This window comes from Panthera uncia (genome assembly GCF_023721935.1).
Source record: "Panthera uncia isolate 11264 chromosome E2 unlocalized genomic scaffold, Puncia_PCG_1.0 HiC_scaffold_19, whole genome shotgun sequence".
Taxonomy (NCBI): Eukaryota; Metazoa; Chordata; class Mammalia; order Carnivora; family Felidae; genus Panthera; species Panthera uncia.
The window spans coordinates 30,912,413-30,929,653 of record NW_026057588.1 but is presented as its reverse complement, the minus strand read 5'-3'; the positions used below and the strand labels follow the sequence as shown (position 1 = coordinate 30,929,653).

General features: G+C 39.0%; 1 long non-coding RNA gene across 1 annotated transcript in view; it reads left to right on the top strand.

The window, feature by feature from the left end:
• The first annotated feature begins 1,562 nt into the window (after window positions 1-1,562).
• Window positions 1,563-17,241, top strand: part of LOC125915957 (uncharacterized) — a 135,185-nt gene continuing 119,506 nt past the window's right edge. Inside the window, exon 1 of the long non-coding RNA XR_007455802.1 lies at window positions 1,563-1,659. This is a non-coding gene — a long non-coding RNA (uncharacterized LOC125915957). The remainder of the gene's footprint in view (window positions 1,660-17,241) is intronic.

Sequence of the window (17,241 nt, the reverse complement as noted above, 5' to 3'; positions counted from 1 at the left end):
CAGCGGTGGGAGCGTGCGGGGCCTGGCGGGGGCGGAGCCTGGGGCCGGGCGCGCGCCGGGGTGCCCCTCCCCGCCTCCGCCCCCGCCCGACGCGCGGGCTCCGCCGACCTCCTGGTCAATGGGAACGCGGGACTGGGCCGCCCGCGCCGCGGTCAGGTGGGCCCCCCAGCTCGCGCCCCGCGCCGCCCTGCTCGTCCTCCCGCTTCCTCTCCATCTTGGCTCCAGCAGCTCGCCTTCGTGGTTACTCTTCTGCTGTCAGGGCTGTGGCAGCCGAGACCAAGTGACCTCAGCAAACGCGAGGAGACAGTGGGTCGGAGTAAACCCGCGTTCCGGTGAATTCGCCTGGGGCATGGGGGCGGTCGCGGATTGTTCTTTTCCTGCGACCCACCATCATTAATTGAGCACCTAGTATGTGAGAGTAGAGGCTGTGAGGAGAGGAACACAGCAGGATGAGACAAAGCCAGGGCCTGTTCTCTAGGAGCCTCTACCTCCCTGTGCCTTCGCGGACCCTGCTCTGAGATTCCCCGCCATAGGTATCAGCGCAGGAGACAAGTCCCACTCTGGGAAGCCTTTGGTTGGGAGGGACAGGTTTTCATGAGCTTCTAGCACATCATTGCTCTTTCAACACAGAATTTAAACGCTTGTGCTCATTTTGAACGGTTTCGCTTGGTTGAAATCTTGGCATTTAATTCCCTTGTCCTGCTCCTTCCCCCAAACACAAATAAATGAATGTTAAGTCGCTTTTTGGTGAGAGAAGAGATTTTCTTCCTTTCTTCAATTTTTTAAAAACACTTTCCCATCTCTTTTTCAAATAAAGACCCAGAAACCCAGGTCAGTTACTCAGCATACAGCTAATCAAGTACCGAGGAAACACATACACATTTGCCAAAAATCAGGCGTGTTCTGGGTGGTCTCTGAGATTTTGAAGAGACTAGTTCTCACTGCACAAAATGGTTTTACAGCAGACAGTTCCAGCAGACAGCCTCAGGGGCCCTCCTAGAGAAAAGGGGCCAATAGGAAAGGTTGCATGGGGATAGGACAGGCAAGAGGCCAGCAGAAAATGTTTTTTCTAACAGTTGGGCACTTCTATGGCTCTGAAAGCAAACTTGTTTGTTTCATTTCAACAACAGAAAAAAGCACCCCTGTTTTGGAAATATTACCCAGCATAAAAATATATTTGCAATGGGGGTGGAGGAGAAGGCAGTTAAGGCCCACCCAGAAGAAAACATTTTTTCCCTTGAATTTAATGTGTTATTTGTCTCTTTCTATAAATAGCTGTGTCAAAAGCTGTATGTAATGCAATTTGAATATTTAAATTTGAATCACATTTTATGTATTCTAGGAAACTGACAAAGGACTCATAAAGAATTGTTTTATAAAATAAATAACTTCTTCGCCTACCCAGACCCCAGCCTCCTTTGGTGTGTCTGTTGAGGAGGGGAGCTTAAGGGATATACCTAGTTTGCTGAAAATTAGTGTGTCATTAAAAGTCAGCCTTCCAGATCCAAAATAGAGCTTAAGGTACCCAACATTCTATACAATCTGTTATTACCTCTACAGGTTGCTGAGATGATTATGCAGATCTGATATAGGGAAAAACTTCAGCAACTCACCCAGATTCTGCTATCCCTACAAGGCTGCATCGGAACGACCAAAGAGGTAAGAATATAACCATTTTTTAAAAGATGATGGGTCATATCTTATATTTTAATCCTCTTTCATATCAAGTAGTTTTTGAGATCTTAGGCTACTGGGGAATTGTGGCTTATATGGTTGAATCAAACTATCCTTGATTTTAGTTATATTTATTTCTTCTTCGTATCACACCTAGTATGGTGAAGGCATAGACCTGTTTTTGTGTGTGTGTTTTTCTTTACTTCTTTACTTATTAAGCACCTTATCTATCATGCACCAGGTAATGTTCTAGGTACTGTAGATATTGTATTTCAGGTTTGTCTACCCTGTTTTCTTTCTCTGGGTCACTTTGCATCTTTATAACTGGGCTTCATAAAGCAACTAATAATGCACTGTGTCTGTATAGTGCTTTACAGTTCATGGAACACTTTAATAAAAATTAGCTCTTAGGATCTTCCCATGTAAACCTCGGTTAGACACTGTGGTGTTGGGAGTGTCATGGCAGAGTGGAAAGAGCCTAGAGTATGAATCCAGATCAGCCTGGCTATCCATTTTACAGCTGAGAAAACTGAGCCTCTGAAGGGGTGAATAACTTGTTCAAGGTTACACCATCGTTAACTAATAAACCAGGGCTCCTTTTATGTGTTTGTGGATTATTTGAGAAATAACATGTTGTATAAGCATATAAAGCATACTTTCTAGACTCTGAGAATGCTGACAACCCCAGAACCCACTGATATTCACCCTCCCAACAAAAGAAGTGAGCATGAGAACATCTCAGTTTTCTGCAAGTTATTAGTAATTAGATAATACCACAAGTGTTTAATTTGTCCACAGTTAATTCCTGTGGGAATAGGGAAATTACAATCCTAACATCAGGAGTGATAAAGGACAAATTCATTTGCTTATTTTGTATGATCCTCAGAACTATGTTTCTCTGATTATTGCTGTTGGCCAGAGAATCATGTTAACTTACCCAGTCCTCAGTCAACTGTCTGCCTTGCCATTCTCACACACTGTTCGACATATTTTAAGTTGTTTGTTTGTTTGGTTTGTTTTGGTTTTTTTGTTTTTGAGAGAGAGAGAGAGAGAGAGAGAGAGAGAGCGCGAGCGCTCTGGGAAAGGGGCAGAGAGACAGGGAGACAGGGAATCTGAAGCAAGCTTCTCGCTGTCAGTGCAAAGCCTAACGAGGGGCTTGAACTCCTGAACCATGAGATCATGACCTGAGCTGAAGTTGGCTTCTGAACCAGCTGAGCCACCCAAGCACCCCTGAGTTTTAAAATGAATTAGAATGTTTTATAAGAGGAACAACAGCAAAAGCCTATGTTAAGCCTTTTTACTACATGTGGCTTCTAATTCTGGAGGACAGTAATTTATGATACATGCAAGATCCTCCAGTTTTGACTTAAAGAATGTACGTTCTTATCAGATGAACCAAACTTCTCTATTTTTCCCTTTTGTAATTAATCAAATATGCATGTATTGGCAATCTTTTGTGTTTAATATATTGATTTTGATTCAAAGGAAGGTTTGGATGGGTATAAGCTTGGATTCTTAAAATCCCTAGAATGTTTTATTCAAAACCATTCACGTCAGAATTAGCTGGGATGCTACATAAAAATTCAGTTACCCACCTTACTTCTACCAAGTCAGACTCTTCTGCATTCCATATTGATAGCCACTCCCCAGATGATTTTTCTGTACACAAAATGTTGGAACTTATACATACAATCTGTATGTGCCAATTAATTCTGGTAGGAGGTTACTTTTTAAAAGTTCAGACATCTCACATGTTTCTGAATTCAACTTTTTAAAAACTGTTTTATTTATTTTTGAGGTGGGGGGGAAGGGGCGGTGGGGGAGCAGACAGAGGATCCAAAGTGGACTCTGTGCTGACAACAGACAGTTTGATGCGGGGCTGGAAATCACAAACTGGAAGATCATGACCTGAGCTGAAGTTGGATGCTCAACCGACTAAGCCACCAAGGTGCCCCTCAACTTCTAAAATGTTTATTGTTTTAAAAATATTTTTGTCAAAGGAAAACGTGAGAATTGCTATCCCTTTTGAATACTACTGTCATGGTAAGAAACTAAGCTAAAAACGTGTGGTTCATGAACTAAATGAAACCGAACTAAATGTCAGGTGAATTTGGTGTTTTAGGGGGAATGGTAGATCACTAGAGATTTTAAGTTTCCTTACTAAGGGTTTCTATTATGAAATTGATAGCTTACAATATAACTTAGTGGTCAATATAACTTACAAAAATGTCTGGGTCAGACTAACAGATGACTGAGTATATTCTGGTAGATATCTGGTTTTAATGAAGGAAGATACTGATCAAATTTTTGTTTCTTTTCCTAGAAGATAGCCCGCACCACCATTTAGTCCATATTCAACACTTCTATGACTGATATTATTTTGAGCACATTTCTCAGACCTGTTGGAACAGTGGTTCTCAAATGTTCAATGGTGCTAAGAATTACCTGGGATGCTTTTAAGAATGTGGATTTGTGAGTCTCATCCCTAAAATTTCTGAATGAGTAAGTCTGAGATTGAGCCTGGAAATGTTCATCTTTATAATCCTATCTCCTCCCCTAAGTGATACTGACAAAGTTTGAGAAACATCACTGGCATGTAAATTCCTTTGAGGCCGAGAGAGTTGTCTTTTATCACTTTGTGAATGTCCCAGAAGGTCAAGCATGGTCCACTGTCCACAGGTCATCAGTTTTAATGCTTGTAAATTAAATTCACCTATCTATAGGCAAGAGTTAAATCAGATCACTTGTCAAAGTTCTCCCTAGCGCTGAGAACTTTTGATTTTTTCGAATAGAAATTTTGTGACTTGATGACTTGGGAAGATTTTTAAGATTAAGTTCAAAATGATAGTGGCTTATTTTCAAGTAAGGTTCTGAAAACTGAAATGATACTGACTTTAAATAAGCAAGTGGGAGATTTATTGGCATTTAGGAGCTGATAAGAAGAGAATGTATACCAAATGCTTTTGAAGAATCCATCAGAAAATTCTTTGATAAATTTTGTGTCTTGTTATTTTGTTGAGTTCATGAAAAAAGTAGTTTCTTTATTTATAATGTTAGGAATAAAAGATGCCATGGGAAGAAATAAAGATTTTGTGTATTTTTAAAGGAAGGGACTTGCATGAAGGAGCAGATTAAGACTTGTAGGTAATTGAATTGAGCTCTTAAGTTATTGAAATCCATTATGTGGTCACTCTTGAGAACATTATTTGTTGAGTGTGCTTTGATGGTTCAAGAGCCCCAAAGAGGGTGCACTTTGTGATTTTTCTCAACTTAGGGTAGAAAAAGAATCCCCCAGGGATGCATTTGGCTGAGATTGAGTGGAAAGTTTGAGGGGGTAGGACTAGCGCTTTCACATTGATAAGATTGACCAAGTGCTGAAATTGAAGTTGGAAGCTTGGCTTAATATGAAGGCCTTACCTACCAATTGTGGTCTGTGTTGGAATTTTCTTGGAAAATCTTTCTTCAGAACCGAGAATAATAGTACTTTTCAACCTCCCCCGGCTGAAGTTGACAGATAAGATTATCAGGTATGTCTTTGTAAAGCATTTATTTAATACTTACTAAGTCCTCCAGAAGACAGGAGATTTCCTGACATGAAGGTTTCTTGCATTATTTATCGTATTTTCTATCTCCATAGGGCCTTTCATGCATGCAGCTCCAACACGTTTTAGACATTATCTCATTAGTCTTCTGTAAGCTTCAAGGTCCAAAAAATTATCAATTGCTCTCTACAAATAGAAATTTTTGTTGTTGTTGTTGTTCCTGTCAGTTGTATTTGCGAAAGCAAAAAGTAGATGAATTTTATCTGAATCCAGTAAAATCAGTTTGAATTGGCTGTGACAATTATGAGTAGGGGGACGAGGAGGGCTTTAATTAATTCAAGTTCATTAGAAGTAGTGTGAGAGTAGAAGTAGGTTGGCTAGACTGATTTAATTCTGTGACTTGTTTGCATCCTCTACATGTGATTTGGGGTGTTCCCAAAGTCTGCCAAATGCCAAGAACATGGTGTTCCATGGGGGGTAACACTGTCTTCAGTTGAGCTGACATTTGGGCATGTTATCTGTTCCCCAAAGGCCTGAAAAACCTTGACCTCTGTGGCAGAGAAAAAGCATTTTATTGAAATTTCTATGTGTGTGATGGGGTGCATCTATAAAATTGAAGATGGGCAATTCAGAAAGAGACACATTTTTAGCCAGACAACTATCCCATTGGACTTTTAGCTAGACTCATTCAGAGCTTGAAGTAGAAAGAAAAGAACTAGATTGATTTTCCTCTCAAGCTGTCCCTGCAGTCTGCTACCTCTTCCCATGGCCACTGTAGCTTTTGGAGAGGGCTAAGAGGAGAGGAAAGAAAAAAGGAGGAGGAGAACGCTGAATTACTTATATCCAATATAAATTTAAAGCAGTGTTATTCTCAGTCACCAAAGAGAGGACATATAGAGATCTCAGTAAAAACACTGAATGCCGTAGTTTAAATGACCAAAATTAATGAGGTGGATGCCCAAAAGCAATCTTAAAAAAAAAAAAAAATCAATCGTGTGATTTGAGATTAAGAGGTGGGATAAATGGGGCATGGAAAGAATGGGTCAATTTGATCATCCTTTCTTTTGATTCCACCACCTCTCCTCTGTTCTAGGAAAGAAGTGACGCCAATCATTTTTCCTTCTATTTCACTTTCCCCACCCCTGCTCCACTCCTACACTTGGCTTTATCCCCCACCCCATGAACAGTTCTCTGGCAAGAAAATAGTGATAAGAATGACACTTCCCCTATCATTGCCTTTATAATATGTGTGCACTGTGTGTGTACCATGTGACAGAGTCTGTGCTTTGTGTTGGGAGTAGACTGTGGAACGCAATGCATGTGGTCCCCTGGCATCATGGTGCACATAGTCTCTGATCTTTGAATTATACCAATCTCTCATACATTTTTTGATTTGATCCTTTTAACAACCCTTTGAAATAGCCAAAATTTCTATTTACATTTTATGCGTACTGAAGTTAAGCTTAGAGAAGTTCGAGTGATTTACCCAAGACCAGCTGGTAAATTTTGTAATCAATATGGTCACCCTCAATTTTCTATGTTCCAAGACAGTCTTCATGTTATATGATGCTACTTCCCTAGGATCCGTGGTTCAAACATTATATCGAAGTTGCTCTTTTTAAGTAGCATCTAGACCAATTGTATTATTCACATTTTAGTTAGTTTTTACTTTGCTCAATAATCCTCCCCCACCCCTTGTCAGGTATTATTGATCATCATAAGTGGACTTTATCCAAGCAATATGTGATCCGATGATATTTATTCCAATAAATAATTCCTAGCTCTTAATACAGAATAAATTATGTCCATGTTTTGTGACATGCCCTCTTTCATAAAGATAACAACTAGAAATTGGGAGTAAATTATGTACAACTGTTAAAGGATAATATTAGAAAGCTTTAGTCCCAGTAGGTTTGCACAAATAATAAATGAAATCAAGAAAGGCAACAGAGTGGAAAGAACATTGGACTGGGAATCAAAAGACAGAACTTTTAGTCTTGGTTCAGCCAACTTTGGAAAATTTAGTTCTTTTTCTAGGCCTTCATTCCCTTAATCAAGGAATTGAACTTTAGGCACCTACTGTATTCCACATACACAATTCTAAATCTGACTTAAGTGGACAGAGATCCTGGAGAGTGACATCAGGGAGACTATAGGAGGCAGAGCAATAGGCTTCTCCTATGGAGCAAGGGAATGTTACAAATCCGTTTAACCCTTGATTCTGAATCCATCTGTTCCACTGTTGAAATGGTTCCTTTTTCTCTTTTCCTCCCTTCACATCAAGAATGACTCTTTCATAGGTCTTATGGTATTTTCTTTAGAAATAGAACACTTTGTAACCAAAACAAGCCAATATTATGAAAGGATTGTAGCTTGGCTTTGATTTTTCAACTTAGAAGTGACATCACTTCCAGATATACTGGAGATTTTTTTAAGCCAATGGTGAAAGGTTTTCTCCAGATTGCCTTGTATTCCTTTCAGCACAGTAGGCAGATAATGGCTCGTAATCACCACTCAATTGATTTTGAGAGTATTTCTTGGTGGGTGAATGGGATGAGTGGGGAACATCCCACAGGGCTCAGGAGGGATAGCCAAGGGAGTCCCATAGATCCAGGAGTGACACAGTCAGTGGTAAGTAACCAAAGGGCAGATAAGCCAGACAAGGGGTAGGCCTTATCTCAACACCCTCCACTAGATCTGCTCAGTCCTCCCATTGTGATTTTCTCTGGCATTGGCTGTAATAGTTCTCCCAATGCTTCGCTTACTTCCCATACCCCAGAATACATTTGCCAGATTAGTAAGCATTTGGTTAGTGACTACTAGTTGCTCCCTGCCTGTTTGCTGGGTTTCATCAAGGGAATAGAGGGGTTCAGCATAAGCTTTCACAACTTCAGAGATACCAGTTCTAAGCTTGAAAGAACCAAGGATTTATAGGTTCATCCAACAGTGAGATAAAAATTAAAGTTTTTCTTTCACTACAAAACTCATCTGCTATGTTGAAGAAAAGTGGAATTGAACAGAGAACACCTGGGTTCTCTACCCTGGAGTGACTAGGCTATGACATTTCAGAATTTTTGGGGGGTGAAGACAACTTGCTGTTGGCTCCAGAATTCAGTTCTCCCCTTAGGGAGCTATTCTAGTTAGGAATCAGCCTCTTTCCCTGCTAGCTGCCAGCATTATAACTACTGAGGAAAACCACTATCACTCCTGTGACAACATCAGAATTCAAGTAGGGAATGGGAAATTGAGTCACATAAGTCCTTTCCATGGGGCCACTTACCTCCCTGGAGCAAGATAACTCTTGTGGTGGATCCTGGACTGCTCCAGGCCATGAGCAAGGAAATTTAAGAACCCCTAGATACACTGCTTGGTGGCTGAGCATCAAATCAGTCTCTGTGCTGGTCCTTCTGTGAGCTGACCCTGGCCCTACAGAGTAGGCTCTAACCTTGGTCCTTGTGACTAGTTCCAGTAATAGGCTCTTTCAGGTTCTTTCTCAGCCTGCTTTGGGATTGGAGTTCTACTTTGATGCCTTCAACCCTGTGGATATTAGAACCCAATTCCTAAACTTAAGTCTGCATGACTTACTACAAGCTACTATATCTCTGATGCCTATCATCTGTCTGTTTGAAACTTTACCTATTGCTGATCCCTGGCTCCTAATACATCTCTCCACTTTTGGTTTCCATCTGTTGACATTGTAGGACCTTTCTCCCACTCCCATTATGTTCTACATGAGCTATCTGCTTACTGCCACATTCCTTTAACGCCATGTCTTGCCTGCATATATGGAGTTTTTCCTTTTGGTCTCTGTTGAGTGGATCTGTTATCCTGCTTAGTTCCAGTGGGATTACCTGTAGTCATTCTCAAACTTTAATGTGCATAAAAATCACCAAGAGTGCTTATTATAAGTGCAGGTTCTGGGGCTTCACCCTTAGAAATTGTGACTTAGTTATTCTGAAACAGGATTTAGAAACCTGAATTTGAACATTTATCTTTTAAATTTTGAGGTAAATAGTACAAAAATCATACTTTGAGAAGCTCAATCTAGTTTCTGGGTCTTGATCCTTCCTTAGGCATCCTATCACTAATCAAACCTGATTTTGACAGATCGTGAGAAAATCACTTTTCTGTGAGGAATTTCTAAATATCATAATCATTGTTACATTTTAGGATATTATTTTTTGTTTCTACTTTTCTGCTTATTGAAAACCTTATAAAGGTTCTAATTCCTGGCTCTTGAATCGGCTAGTAAGTCATTTAAGCATACCGCAATTTAAAGGGTCCAAATTTGGGGGCACTTGGGTGGCTCAGTTAAGCATCCAACTCTGGATTTCAGCTGAGGTCATGATCTCACAGTTTGTGAGTGTGAGCCCCATGTCAGTCTCTGTGCTGACAGTGTTGAACCTGCTTGGGAATCTCTCCCGTCCTCTCTCTCTGCCCCTCCCCAACTTGCTCTCTCTCTCAAAATAAATAAATAAACTTAAAAATATATATATAAATAAAGAACACAGATTTTTCTCTATGCTTTGGGCTCTGACTTCTCTGTGGTAAAGATAATTGAATATTTTAGAGATGCATGAATCAATGTCTCCACCAGCAGCCTGCATTTTAAGGCAATGGAGGAATATGTCTTCCTCCTCTTGGATCTGGATTCACACTGTTCTTATCAAAGTGCCTGTGTATGACATTATAGGAATAACATAAATTCATGTATAGATTGGCATAAAGAGAAAGGAGCTGGACACAGGAGCTCTGGAGACAGGAGGAATTCAGGTGCAAAAGAAATTCTGTTGTGGGGTTGTGGCTTATATGAGGCCAACCCTGATTCAGATGCAATATTCCTCAGATTCAGGTTAAACATTCTTTGAAAAAAATACTTCAAAGGGCATGTTATGTACCTCCTATTCCATTATATCAGGTGTGTGAGAAGGCACTCCCAGTGGTGAAAAAAAAATTCTGAATCATTTGGAACCCCCAGGGGACATCAAGAAACCCAGGTAAAGAGTTCTACTTCTGGTCAAGAAGGCACTGCCTATTACTGAAACAACTAGAAAAAAATCAGACAGAATGCACAAGAATGTATTTCAAGATCTCGGACACCAAGTATTGAGGGACACGAGACAGGAAACAAATGAGGCAACCCTATGATTTCCACAGGTTACTGCCTTGAGGGAGTTTTGAGGCTGTGGTACAGGGAGGGAGAATCCAGGTGAAGTTCAGCAGACTCCTTGGGTTGAGAAGATGGAGTTGAGAATCCAGAAGGACCAAGGAAACTAGAGTTCTCATGACAGAATTCTGGAAGGAGAGATCTGCACAGAGAGAGAACTCTGGATATCTGCAGAGTCCCCCTTGAGTATTCAAATTGCTAATTGTTACATGTATGTGAGGAAACTACCTAAGATTGGGAAAGAACCATCAGAGGATTAGAGGGAACAGTGGCAACACTCACACAGGTCCAATAACAGGATCTGTTCTTGTTAGATAGACCAGAACATCTCATAATTCATGGGGTATTTGAGAGGGTACTCAGAAGGGTCTTGCCGCAGAAGTGGAGAATAATCAGTTTCAGACTAAATGCTACATTGATCCTACCCAACAAGCAAAATCCAAAATTATCACATAGTTTCCAAGGAATTTTATTGTTATGAAATAAAACTCAAGAATATTTAAAGAAATACAGAAATACTCAGCACCTAAGAGGGTAATACTCACAATGTCTTACACTCAAACACATATTGCCATGCATCCAAATAAATAAGAAAATCTGACCCATAATGTGGAGAACAATCCATCAAGCAAAACCAAATTAGAACTGATACTGGTATTAGAATTAGCAGACAAATACATTAACAGTTATTTAACTGAATCTTATCTGTAAGTGGAGACTTAGAATATGTCTTTCTAAATGTACAAATTAGGGGTGCCTGGGTGGTACAGTTGGTTAAGCATCTGACTTTGGCTCAGGTCATGATCTCACGGTGAATCATGAGCCCTGTATTCATGAGCCACATGAATTTGAGCCCTGTATTGGGTGAGCTCAAGCCCCACTTAGGTCTCTGTACTCTCTCTCCCTCTCTCTCCCTCCCTGTCTCTGCCCCTTGTGAGATTCTCTGTCTCTCCCTCTCTCTCTGCCCCTCACTCACTCATGCACTTTCTCAAAAATAAAAAAAAAAACCTATTTAAACAAATAAAAAATAAATGTACAAATTAAATGTCTAGAGATGAAAATCATAATGTCTTAGGTGAAAAATACCCTAGGTGGGATCTACAGCATACTAGATGTTAAAGAAGAAAAAATTTGTGAACTTGATAACAGAATACAAACTATTCAAATGAAACACACAGAGAAAAAAGGATTTTAGAAAATGAGGCAGACATGAATCCTACCTTATTAGTAATTACATTAAATGTAAATGGGCTAAATACTCCAAGTAAAAGGCAGAGATATGACCCAACTATATGCTGTTTACAAGAGACACTTTATTTCAAAGACACAAATGCATTGAAAATAAGAGGATGGAAAAAAAAAGATACACCACGCAAATAGTAAACAAAAGAGAACTGTAGTGGCTACACTTATATCAGATGAAATAGACTTTAAGACAAAAATTAATAGAAACAAAGAGAGATATTTTATAATGATAAAAGGAAAATATAACAATTTATAACATTTGGTTATAAAACATTTACAAACATGTATGCACTTAACAGCAGTGCCTCAAAATACATGAAGCAAAAATGGACAGAATTGAAGGGAGACATAGACAATTCAATAATAGTTGTTAGAGACTTCATTATCCTGCTATCAGTAATGAATGAATAACTATGCAAAAGATCAACAAGGAAATAGAAGACTTGAATAACCAGGCCTAACAGGCATCTATAGAATACTCCACCCAAAGCAGCAAGATACACATTCTTCTCAAGCCCAATGGAATGTTCTCCAGACTAGAACAATGTTAAACCACAAAATAAGCCTCAATAAACCTAAAAGGAGTGAATCAACAAAGAGCATCTCCAACCACAATGGAATTAAATTAGAAATCAATAACAGAAATAAATTTGGAAAATTCACAAATATGTGGGGGGAAAAACATATTCCTAAATAATCAATGGACCAAAGAAGAAATGACAAGAGAAATTAGAAAATATTTTGAAATAGGGGCTCCTGCATAGCTCAGTTGGTTGAGCATCCAACTTTGGCTCAGGTCATGATCTCATGCTTCGTGAGTTTGAGCCTCATGTCAGGCTCTGTGCTGACAGCTGAGAACCTGGAGCCTGCTTCAGATTCTGAGTCTCCCTCTGCCTCTGCCCCTCCCCCACTCATGCTCTGTCTCTGTCTTTCAAAACTAGATAAATGTTAAAAATTTTTTTAAGGGGCGCCTGGGTGGCGCAGTCGGTTAAGCGTCCGACTTCAGCCAGGTCACGATCTCGCGGTCCGTGAGTTCGAGTCCCGCGTCAGGCTCTGGGCTGATGGCTCGGAGCCTGGAGCCTGTTTCCGATTCTGTGTCTCCCTCTCTCTCTGCCCCTCCCCCGTTCATGCTCTGTCTCTCTCTGTCCCAAAAATAAATAAAAAAAAAACGTTGAAAAAAAAAAATTAAAAAAAAAAAATTTTTTTTTAAAAAGAAAATATTTTGAAATAAATGAATGGGAAACACAACAAGCCAACACTTATGAGATTCAGCTAATGCAGTGCTTAGAGGGGAGTTTATAGGTATAAATGCCTGTATTAAAAAAGGAAATATGAAATCAATATCCTCATCTTCCACCATAAGGAACTAAAAGAGAAGAGCAAACAACCTAGAGCTAGCAGATGAAGGGAATAATAAGATAAGTGTGGAAATAGATGAAATAGAGAATAGAAAAACAGAGAGAGTCACTGAAGCCAAAATTTGTTCTTTGAAAAGATCAACAGAATACATTTACTTAAACTGATCAAGAAAGAAAAAAGAGAAAGAGAAAAGACTCAAATTACTAAAATCATAAATGAAAGAACTTATCACTATTCTTAGATAAAAAAGATTACAAAGGAATACTATGAATAATTGTATGCCAACTAACTAAGTAACATAGATGGACTGGACAAATTGTTGAAACTGACCCAAGAAGAAGTAAATGATCTTAGTAGACCTATAACAAGTAGAGTTTGGATTAATAATTTAAAATTTCCCAGGGTGCCTGGCTGGCTTAGTCGGTACAGCATGGAACTCTTGATCTTGGGGTTGTAAGTTCAAGCCCCACACTGGGTGTAGAAATTACTTAAAAATAAAATCTTAAAAAAATAAAATAAAATGAAATTTCCCACAAACCCCAGGCTCAAAAGGCCTCACTGGTGAAATCTATCAAAAATTTAAAGATGAATTCTAATACTTTACAAACGCTAAAAAAAATAGAAGAGGAAGGAACACCTTCCAATTCAGCCAATGATATCAATATTACTGTGATACCAAAACCAAAGACATCACAAGGAAACTTCAAACAAACGTGCATTGTGAATATAGATTTAAAAATCCTTAACAAAACACTAGCAAACTGAATCTGCCCATATACAAAAGAGATGCACCATAACAAAGTGGGATTTATCTCAGGAATATACCCAAGGTTGAAAACAATGTAACACACCATCTTAATAAAGGACAAAAACCATAATCATCTCATTTGATACAGAAAAGGCATTTGACAAATTCCAGCACTCTTTCACGTTAAAAGCAGTCAGGAAAGGTACAAATAGAAGAGAACTACTTCAGGGCACGTGGGTGGCTCAGTCCCTTAAGCATCTGACTTTGACTCAGCTCATTATTTGTGAGTTCAAGCCCTGCATCAGGATCTGGGCTAATGGCACAGAGCCTGGAGCCTGCTTTGGATTCTGTTTCTCCCTCTCTCTCTGACCCTCCCTCCCTCTCTCTCTCTCTCAAAAATAAACATTACAAATTTTTTTTTTTTTAAAGGATGTCAGCTATCATTCTATTTAATATTTTACTGGAGATACTGGTCAGGGAAATTAAGCAAGAACAAGAAATAAAAGGCATCCAGATTGGAAAGAAAGAAGTAAAACTCTCTATTTGTAAATGACAAGATGTAGCAAGTTTGCAGGATGCAAGATCAATATACAAGGCAGCTATATTCCAATACACTAGCAATAAACAATCTGAAAACGAAATCAGGAAAATAGACTGACTGCATGGCTCAATCAGTTAAGTGTCTGGCTTCAGCCTAGGTCATGATCTCACAATTCATGGGTTTGAGCACTGCATTGGGCTCTGTGCTGACAGCCCAGAGCCTGGAGCCTGCTTCACATTCTGTGTCTCCCTCTCTCTCTGCCCCTCCCCTGCTCACACTCTGTCTCTCAATAATGAGTAAATGTTAAAAAAAAATTAAAAGAAAACAATTCAATTTACAATAGCATCAAAAACAAAACAACAACAAAACACTTTGCAGTAAAATTTTTAAAAAGAAGTACAAGACTTGCTCATTGAAAACTACACAGAGGGGCGCCTGGGTGGCTCAGTCGGTTGAACATTCCACTTCGGCTCAGGTCATGATCTCGCAGTCTGTGAGTTTGAGCCCCACGTCGGGCTCTGTGCTGACAGCTTAGAGCCTGGAGCCTGCTTTGGATTCTGTGTCTCCCTTTCTCTCTGCCCCTCCCCCACTCATTCTCTCTCTCTCTCTCCCTCTCTCTCTCTCTCACTGTCAAAAATAAACATTAAAAAAAATTTGTAAAATAAAAAAAAGAAAACTACATAGAATCATTGAGAGAGTTTTAAAAAGATGCAAATAAATGGAAAGATATCCCATGTTCATGGATTGGAATATTTAGTATTACTAAGATGGAAATACTACCAAAACTGATCTATAGTTTCAACATACTGCCTATCAAATTTTCAGTTGGCTTATTTTGAAAAATTTGTCAAACTGATTCTAGAATTCATGTGGAAATGCAAGGGGCCCAGAATAGCTAAAATAATTCTGAAAAGGAAGAACAAAGTTAGAGGATTCATATGTCTTGATTTTAAAACTAAATACAAAAGTGCAGTAAGGAAGACAGTGTAATACTGGCACAAGAACAGACATATAGAGACATATGATCAAAAGAAAAGGATTACAAGTCCAGAAGTAAACCTTTACATTTATGGCCAATTGATTTTTGACAAGAATGCTGAGATAATCTAATAGAGAAAGAACAGTCTAGATACATTCAAAAGAACAAAATTGGGGTGCCTGGGTGGCTCAGTCGGTTAAGCATCCAACTCTTGATTTTGGCTTAGGTCATGATCCCACAGTTTGTGGGATCAAGCCCTGCATCAGGCTCTGTGATGACAGTGTGGAGCCTGCTTGGGATTTTCTTTCTCCCTTTCTCTCTGCCCCTCTCCTGCTCACGTGCACGTGTGTGCACATGCTCTCTCTCTCTCTCTCAAAATAAACAAGCACAAAAAAAGAAGAAAATTGAATCTCTAACTCACACCATACACAGAAATTATCTGAAAATGGACCCTAGACCTAGATGTAAGAGCTAAAATAATAAAAGTTTTAGAAGAAAATGATAGGAGTCAATCTTCATAATATTGGGGTGATGGTTTCTTAGATGCAACACCAAAAATACAAGCACAGAGGGTAAATAGGTAAGTTGGACTTCATCTAAATTAAAGCCTTTCATGCTTCAAAGAACACCATCAAGAAAATACAAGGCAACCCACAGCTGGGTGAAAATATTCATAAATCATGTATCTTTTAAAGGACTTGTATTTAGAATATATAAAGAACTCTTACAAATCAATAATAAAGAAGACATATAACCCAATTTAAAAATGGACAAAGGATCTGAAAGGAGATTTCCCCCAAGAAGATATACAAATGGCCAGTAAGCTATAAAAAGATGCTCAACATCATTAGGCATCAGATAAACGCACATCAAAACAATAATGTGCTGCCACTTTACAGTTACTAGAAGGGCTGTAATAAAAAAGACAATAAAGTATCATTGAAGGTGTGGAAAGATTGGAACCCTCATACATTGCTGGTGGAAATGTAAATGGTGCATCCACTTTGGTACTTCCTCAAAAGATTAAATGTACGTCATGACCCAACAATTCTATTCTTATTTCAAGATAAATGAAAACATACATGCACACAAAAACTTAATTTTTATAGCCACATTATCCATAGTAGCCCAAAAGTGGAGACATCCCAATTGTCCATCAGTTGATAAAATGATGAACAAAATGTGGCATATCCACACAATGGAACATTATTCAATCATAAAAAGGAATGAAGTACTTCTACATTCTACATGACATGGATGAACCTTGAAAACATTATGGTAAGTGAAAAAAGCCAAGCACAGAAGACCAGATATCATAAAATTCCATTTATATGAAGTGTCCATAACAGGCAAATCTATAAAGACAGAAAGTCAATTTGTGGTTGACTAGTGTGGGGGAGTGGGGAGAAGGGGGAATTACTGTTAATGGATGTGCTAGGTATAATGATGGTCTCCAAAAATGTCCATATTTCAATCTTCAGAACTTGTGAATATATGTTACATTACATGACAAAAGGGACTTGGCAGAAGTGATCAAGTAAGTATTCAGACCTTGAGATAGATTATCCTGAGTTACCCACATAAATATATAATCACATGAATCTTTAAAAATGGAGAACCTCTCCCATGTTTGATGGGAGATGGAAATGTAAATGGTCACAGACATGCAATGTTTCTGGCTTTTTAGATGGAGAAAGTGGGCCACGAAGCAAGAAATGTGGGTGCCCTCTAGAAGTAGGAATAAGCAAGGAAATGGACATTTCCCTAAAGCATCCAAAAGGGAATGCAGGCCTGCCAACATTTTGACTTTAGCCCAGTGAGGCCATTTCAGATTTCTGACTCCAGAACTCTAAGATAATAAATTTGTGTTGCTTAAACTACCAAATTTGTAGTAATTTATTGCAGCATCCATAGAAAACTAATATAATGAGTATCCTTTGGGGTGATGAAAATGTTCTAAATTAAATAGTGGTGATGGCTGGACAA